At 44.2% G+C, this 5,990-nt stretch overlaps 1 long non-coding RNA gene across 1 annotated transcript; it reads right to left on the bottom strand.

Moving 5' to 3' along the window:
- Positions 1 to 1,026: 1,026 nt before the first annotated feature.
- On the bottom strand, positions 1,027 to 5,084 carry LOC146440405 (uncharacterized). The gene is made up of 3 exons (XR_014851416.1): positions 4,886 to 5,084; positions 2,322 to 2,415; positions 1,027 to 1,711 (listed from the first exon to the last, which is right to left on the bottom strand). It is a non-coding gene; the product is annotated as an uncharacterized LOC146440405 (long non-coding RNA).
- Between the last annotated feature and the right edge of the window lie 906 nt (positions 5,085 to 5,990).

The following is a 5,990-nucleotide window of genomic DNA, read 5'->3' on the forward strand; positions in this document are numbered from 1 at the left end:
AAAAAATAAAATAAAAAAAAGTATAAAAAGGGAGTGAAACGGTTTTCTAACATGCAACCCACTTTGCCTTTATTGTTCACATTCCTGCTGACATAAAGTTTCCTGATTTGTCCCCTGGGCCCAGAAATATGGCAAAAGTGGGAGCATTAATTGTATTTGCCCCCTTTAAACTGCCCTCCCTGCTTTTTAGCACACAGTGGCCAAGAATAGCTCCATGGAATGGGGAGAGTTTGCCCTTTTTTATTCAAGGTTATGAGTGAACAAGTTCACATGGGTTTTGTTTCTTTCTTTTCTTTTTTTTTTTAGCTGGTGAAAAAACTTTAAACTATGCTGAACATCTTTTCCCTGTATCCATGGGGAAAATCAGGACTGGTTCTGTGTTTGCTGTTCCATAAAACCCCGAAGCCTCTCCATATCCCTGCTTTTCCTAGGGGTCGAGGCTGAAATGAGGCTGTTCCTGTGGCCTTCCTGCTCCCTTAGAAGATGTGGAGCTCTCACTGAGTAAAAACCTGATCTCGTGAGAGCCCCAAAGGCAGCTGCTTTGATAAGAGTCCAACCCTGTGGCTGTGCTGGCATGGAGGGGCCTGGATCCCTGCCTTGCTCTGAAACATGAGAAACTAAAAATCAGTCCATTGAATTTATCTTCATCCGACTCCTAAATTACATGCTGTTCGCAGATTTCATTTCCACAGGTGGCGAAAATTTTCCACCAAAACCTGATTTCCACAAAAAGTGGGCTTTTGTCACAAATGAAGATTTCCCCTGGAAAGAAAAGATTTTTAAAAAATGCACCAACTTCATTTGCTGAGCACTGAAAGCTTTTTATAAAAAAATTTTCCAAAACTGGAAAAATGGTCTGCAGAAGGGAATAGACTGATGTTTCTTGTTTTCATATTCCCTTATTTAGGAAAACAAAAAAAATCTAATGAAAATTTAAAAGTCATTAAAAATACTTTCATTATTGCAAAAATAATTTTAAATCATTTCCATTTCATAAAATGATTTTTGAAATCATGGCATCTGCACGGAGCAGCTGTTCAGCTAAGAAATGTTCTGCTGTTTGACTTTCCCAGGGGCCTTTTAGGTGCACACAGATCTATGCACACAGATATGAAAGTACATGGTGACTAAACTCCAACCCTGAACAGTGACAATGAGGAGTTTATTCCTACAGTTCAGAATGTTCCCATTTCTTGCCACTTTTCTGCATCCCTTGCAAAAGAGCATCGTGCCTGGCTTGAGAATGGTCCTCTTTTTCTTGGCACTTGATGATTTTCCCTCTTAGACTGATGTTTGCAAAGAAATTCCAGTCCCCTGAGGGCCACTAAATATGTATTGCTCTGCAGAGTCTCCGCAGGGCAGGTTTGCACCTTCAGTGTGCTTGGATCTCTTGATCCTAAGGACACTGTGTGGCCATGTCACCACTTTACATGCCAGATAAACAAACCACAGTCAAGTTTTGTTGTACTTGAGGAAGAGGGTTAAGTTCTTGGTTGCTGGAAAAAGGAAGCAAAATGGCAACAGAATGATATAATCCCTAAAATCCAACCCTGACCTTTTCCCTGTTACGAATTTGGGGAATCCCTGGGGCCCTTTCACAGCAGCTCTGAGGTCAGTCCAGCTGCTCCTCACCTGGAAGGTGCAGTTTTTTGGAGCACACTGAGATCTCCTTCTCTCATTCCAGTTGTAGCTGAAGGTCAGCAGGGTGTCACTGTAACAAAATCATCACCAGCATAAGCTGCCGTCATGTTCTGCACCCTGCCATTTCCTAGGTGCATTTTCCAAATTCCTCTGCTAATTAATTTGTGTGACAGCAGTTTTGGCCTCTCCTGATGTTTATGAAAATGCAGGTAAAGTGTTGTTTCAGAATCATTGTAGCCTGACTTTGAACTGAGCCCCTTGAGATGTCTGGGTGCTCATGGGAGCTCTCTTTCTGCAAAGAAACCATGAGGCTATCCTGCTCCCCCTTCCCAGGCTGGCTGTGATGCCTCCAATCTAAATTCAGCAATAAAAAAGACAAGGGTCTAGTCTAGTTCATAAACCAAGAGGTCAAGTGTCCAGTCTATTCACTTGGTCCAGCTCCCCTGTGTCAGAAGAGGGAGATGGGGGGCTGTCTATCCCCATCCTGAAGGATGAATCCTACTTTTGCCACTGATTTATGGCCTTTGTCAAGGCTTCCAAACATCTGGTTTTCCAGCACTGGAAATGTTATCTTTTTATTATTGCCCAATCTGAGGTATACTGGTGCATTTCCACAGAGACCACCCACAACCACTGGACATAGTGTTAGGGTAGGGAGAGCTTTGATTCTTTTCTTTTACCATTTATAATGTCTTGGGCTGCCATGGGGACTTCAAAGCAGCATCCATATGACCCACAGAGGTCATCTTGTTGCTGTATGAGTTAACATCCTCTCTGTACAAAATGGGAGAAATCATAGAAATTCTGGGCTGGAAAGAGCACCAAACTATTCCACTGCTTTGTGGCAGGGTCAGGAAATCTGGTTTATTCCTGACAGATGTCTGTATAATCTGTTCTTAAAGCCCTCCAAAGCTGTCCATAGTAAATCACTTCGAGATCTAAAGGTGAAAAATGCGATGTAAGACCTGAATATTGTTATGATTATTAACAGTGTTGTCGTTCAGAGGATAGCTTAGCAGCACGGTCCCAGCTGGCACTTTAAAAAAGAGCCCAGAAGGAACGAGTTAGAGTGAGTTGCGCCAGTCCTGGTGGAAGTGCTGAGCCAGCATAGCTGGTGCTCCTGCCTGCTGCTGGATCACTCTGAAATTAAACCCCACAGCCTTTGCCTGTGTCCAAGTACTGCCAAAGGTTACCATATTACAGGGCTGGATTGCTCTGCTAAAGTCACCAGTGCCACTCCTGAGTGGTGCTCGTTGTGAAGAGAATCACAGAATCACAGAATCACAGAATCACAGAATCACAGAATCACAGAATCACAGAATCACAGAACATGCTGAGCTGGAAGGGACACACAAGGATCATCAAGTCCAACTCCTGTCCCTGCACAGCACAATCCCCAAGAATCCCATCACATGCCTGAGAGTATTGTCCAAACACTCCTTGAGCTCTGTCAGGCTCGGTGCCCTGACTGCTCCCCAGGGAATGGAGAACCTTTTTCTGATATCCAGCCTAAAACTCCCCTGACACATCTTCAGGCTATTCCCTGTCATTGTCAGCACAGAGAAGAGATCAGTGCCTGACCCTCCTCTTTCCCCCATGAGGAACTTGTAACTGCAGTGAGGTCTCACCCCACTCTCCTCCTCTCCAGGCTGAATGGACCAAGTGCCCTCAGCCACTCCTCACATGGCTTCCCCTCCAGAGCCTTCCCATCTTTGTTGCCCTACTTTGGATGCTCTTTAATAGTTTAATATCTTTTTTATATTTACATTTTTATAAAACTACACACAGGACTTGAGCTGAGGCCATTCCAGTGCAGAGCAGAGTGGGACAATCCTCTCCTTTGCCTGACTGGTGATGTTGGGCCTGATGTCCCCAGAACGTGGTTGTCCCTCCTGACTGCCAGGGCACTGCTGACTAATCTTTGGTCCCTTTTGCTGATGCCACCATGCATAGAGTGCCAGGTGATTCTCCCTTGAGAAACACAGGCTGTGATGCTCATTTGAGCTGGTGTAAGCAGGAAAGCTGCTGATGGAGCAGATTCACTGACCCTGTGCTCCCCCCAGGGCTGCCTTCAGCAAGTGGACCTGAAATGCAATTGCCCCCCAGCTCCCAACCAGACTAAACCCCTGTTCATTTAGTTTTTGACATGTTCCTGAAAATCTTATATATATTCAAGTGTAATTGCATCATGAAAAGTGTCCTGGGTAGGGAATGAGCTATTGGCCCTTTTTACTTTATCTTCTACCTACAAAATTCACTATTTAATCTCATGGTTTCCCTCTTCCCCCATTGCTCCTGGTGCTACCCCAACCATATCCAGCTCTGTTTAGACAAATGGGTGAAGCCATTCTCATACACTCAGAGTGGACAACACATGGACCAAGCTTAAAGGATTTTGAGCAGAAGACATTAAAGTTATATATGGTCTTGGAGAATTTTCCTTTCTAGCTGGTAAATCTAACACTGCCCAAACAGAGGTTTGGGCATTGAGACCCAGGTGCAGTCCCTGGCATAAGTAGGTGATACCTAACACTTCCTGAAATTTTCACAAGCCAGAGGTTGTTCCTGATACATAGTTTGGACCAAATCACCCTCCAATATTCAGGTCCCATGTCTGCTATGGGGCTGTGCACCGTCAGGAATTTGCCTGGCTGTCAGTGTTCTTGCACAAGTTGTACAGTGACTGCTTTAGAAGATACACATGCATATAAAAAATCATACACATGACAGAATCCTCTAAAACAACGACGAAGTGTCTGCTGCCTTTGCATTTCTATAGGTGAAATCACAGGTTTATTAGAGGTGGCATAACTACTCCCCAGGCATCCAGTCTGTGCCCTCCATTCTTTAGCTGGAGAGTGTTGTATCTCAGTTACCAGCCTTCGAAGAGGAAAAAATTTGGAGCTTAATTCCTCCCTGGCTTAAACCTTTGTATTTTTTTGGCTGTAGATTTCTGTTCCAAGAACTTGGATTTACATAAAGACATATCTATTTGCACATAATTTGCAAGAGTTCCTTTTAGCCTATAATTGTGCTAAATACGGTTGTGGAGGCCACAGCATACCTAAAGTATTGCCGAATGGATTTTTAAGAGCAATTTTTTTCAAAAGTGTGCTAAAATAGAAAGATTGGAGAGGGGCAGGGGAAAAGAGAGAGAGAGAGAGAGGCGAAAGATGGCCTTGTGGTTAAAATCCTGGCCTGCAATTCAAGAAACCTGGGTTCAATTTCCAGCTCTGCCACTTACTTCCTGTGTGACCTTGGGCAAGTTGGATAATCTCAGTGTGCCTCAGTTCACGGGCATGGGAATAATATTGCCTTTGTCTCTCGCTGCCTGGAGCATGAATGCCCCCCGTGTTTGTTTGCACAGCACTGACACGACTGGGACCTGGCCTTGGCACAGCCTTCTTGCTCTACTGTAATGGCAACAATCAGAGTAATCATGATTTCCCTGAAGATTGTGTGCTGGAAGAATGGAGAGGGTGGTATAATGGGGTTCCTTTTAGGGTCTTCAGTGAGGGCATTCAGAAGGAAGGAGCTTCATTTCTTCTGCTGTGGGACCCCATGGGTGACACCATCATGCACAGATCTGCAGAACGTGACAACCCAACAGAGTCTGTTTTAACACCTTGCTGAAGGGTGAGAGAGGCTGTTAGAGACAAGTGGAGTCTACAAAGTCCTACAAAATAATATGGAGCTACAAAATAATACAGAGCTCTGTGTTCCAAGGGCAGCTGTGACTTCAGCCCCATCTCGTTGAGGGTCACTGTTGTCCTCTCTCCACCCAAGCAGACCTCACTGGGTTGAGAATGAAACAGCCTGAATGTTTTACTTCCCAGGGTAAACAAGTTGAAAACATTGGGGCCTAAATACTGCTGTTAGCTCAGAATACCTTATCCAGATGTGACCGGTTAAGCTCTGTGGTGCCAAATTATGAGATTAGTGTTGTGGATTTAGATCAGTGGCTGATTAGTCTAAGAATAACTTCAGTTTCTGAACTCCGTCTTAGTTACCTGAGTTTTTGGAATAAGTGTCAGGGATCTGGAAATAACCTTAAAATAACAAATAAAAATCACACTTAAAGAAAACATGTGCTGTGTCCTGACAATCTGTCATCTGTCTAGCCTGTGTCGTTAGGAAAATCACTTTTCTTGTGAAGGAGAGGAAGGAGACCAGTCAAAGTCCCTGTGTAAAGAAAAGGAGCTGAACGAAATTGAGTAGCTCCTGTGAGCTACTGTGGGCATGCACTGCTTCAAAATGAGGCCAAAACTATGAAAAAGGACCAGCTTGTGACAGCTTGGATAAGACCTGATTTTTTGGGATTGGACACTCAGTACCATGTGCAGAGGAGG

This window comes from Lichenostomus cassidix, chromosome 3 (genome assembly GCF_008360975.1).
Source record: "Lichenostomus cassidix isolate B80296 chromosome 3, HeHo_3.0, whole genome shotgun sequence".
NCBI classification, from domain to species: Eukaryota; Metazoa; Chordata; class Aves; order Passeriformes; family Meliphagidae; genus Lichenostomus; species Lichenostomus cassidix.